Source organism: Amphiura filiformis, chromosome 2 (genome assembly GCF_039555335.1).
Source record: "Amphiura filiformis chromosome 2, Afil_fr2py, whole genome shotgun sequence".
Classification (NCBI taxonomy): Eukaryota; Metazoa; Echinodermata; class Ophiuroidea; order Amphilepidida; family Amphiuridae; genus Amphiura; species Amphiura filiformis.
Genome location: NC_092629.1, coordinates 42,098,217 through 42,100,102, shown reverse-complemented (window position 1 = coordinate 42,100,102; position 1,886 = coordinate 42,098,217). Strand labels below are relative to the sequence as shown.

The window sequence follows — 1,886 nt, the reverse complement described above, 5'->3', positions numbered from 1 at the left end:
CTCATTTTGCATGTATTTTTCTGTGTAATCCCTTTTGTGCAATCATCATCGCGTGCCTATTTCATTTTTCTTCATTTCTTTATTAATGATGTATAATTCAATGGGCATTTTGTTTTTACGTATACTTATGTTTTTAATTGTAAAGCGCCTTGTGGTCTTTGATGTATTGCGCTATATAAGAATAAATTATTATTATTATTATTTTTATTATTAGGCCAAATAAAAAAATCAACATGTTTCACGTCCCCTCCCGCTTCCTTTTTTGAGGTTTTCTCAAATAAATTTTTATTTTTTGAAATTCAGTTATAACTTTTCAAAAAATATTTCTAGGAAGTTGGGATGCTTTCTATAGCCTTGTTAAGATACAAGAAACAATTTAGGAAGGTTTTGTGATCATTAGAGGGGGTGTTACTCTCAGAACAACAAATAAAAAAGGGCCTCCTCCTTTTTCCAGGCATTATTGTATGTACGGATTGTACGCTAAAACAGCTCTAAGTATTGGGTATTTACACCAATTTTGCGATAAAAAATAGAAAATAAAAAGCCCCTCTTCCTCCTTTTTTTCGAAAACCCGGACGTGAAACACGTTTTATTTTTTACTTGGCCTTATTATAAATAATAATTTATTATATAATAGTTGTCGTGGTTTTGTGCACAAGCTGGTTCGTATACCATCTGGCATGTCAAATCAACGTATTTACGCCCTCTATAGTCAGATGAATAGATTATTCATTAGTCTATATTGCATGCTCAACATATGCATTGCTTTATAATACGAATTTGAAAATGCGTGCTCAAACAACTAGCAAACCGCGGGAAATATGTATTCTCCCGCGAAACTAGCCAAAACAAACCAAAATAAAATTGAGTTAGCTTACGGACTTACATTGACTCAAGAAGATGATTTTATTTATTTTATTTGACATAAAAAAAATAGAGCACATTTAACGACAGATAATAACATGATACTATTTTATTATAAAAGAATGAAACAAAAACGTAAATTTATGAGTTGGCTCGGTAAATCGGGCCAAATTGTTGGTATAAAACCTATATGTATATGCTCCAACAGAACATATCAGCCCGGCTAGCTCAGTCGGTAGAGCATGGGACTCTTAATCCCAGGGTCGTGGGTTCGAGCCCCACGTTGGGCGCACGATTTTTTTTACAATCCGTATTTAGGCCGCAAAAAATAATGTTTTTGGTTCTGGGATTTTTCAAAACATTTAAGACTTTGGAATGATTCAGGTAAACTTTATACATAAAATAAGGCCAAGTAAAAATAAAAATATGTTTCTCGTCCGGGTTTTTGAAAATTAAGAGGATGAGGGGCTTTTTATTTTCTATTTTTTATTGCAAAACGACACTAAATACCTGTATTTGGCACCATATTTTGGGTATTCGACATACAGATTAGGCCGTATAAAATTAATGTTTTGGTTCTCGTCCGAAGGATTTTCATGAATTGATGAGGGAGGGAGGTGTTTTTTTTTTTTTTTTTTTCCCAATGTAAAATTAGCATTGTCAGTAGTTTTCGGTCTTCTCCAACAGTGCTCGAGGAAACGATGAGGCCCTTTTTTTTTTTTTCAAATGTGAGATTCTGAGGGATAAACCCCTAGAGTACCACAAAAAGTCTTGGAAGTGATGCTTGTTCTCTAATAAACTTATTTATATGTATGAAGATTTCATAAATCATTCCAAAGTCTAAAAAAATTGAAAAATCTAAAAAAAAAAAAAAAATCTGACAAATCCCAGAAATAAAAAAAGGAAAGATAAGAAAACCAAAATATTAATTTTACACGGCCTTAATATCTGAGAAAAAGGAGGAGGCCCGGGGAGGAGGCCCTTTATGTTTTATTGTATTGAGAGGTAGGCCCCTCTAGTAA

At 33.0% G+C, this 1,886-nt stretch overlaps 1 non-coding gene across 1 annotated transcript; it reads left to right on the top strand.

Moving 5' to 3' along the window:
• Positions 1 to 1,081: 1,081 nt before the first annotated feature.
• On the top strand, positions 1,082 to 1,154 carry Trnak-cuu (transfer RNA lysine (anticodon CUU)). Its single transcript has one exon. It is a non-coding gene; the product is annotated as a tRNA-Lys (tRNA).
• Positions 1,155 to 1,886: the final 732 nt, after the last annotated feature.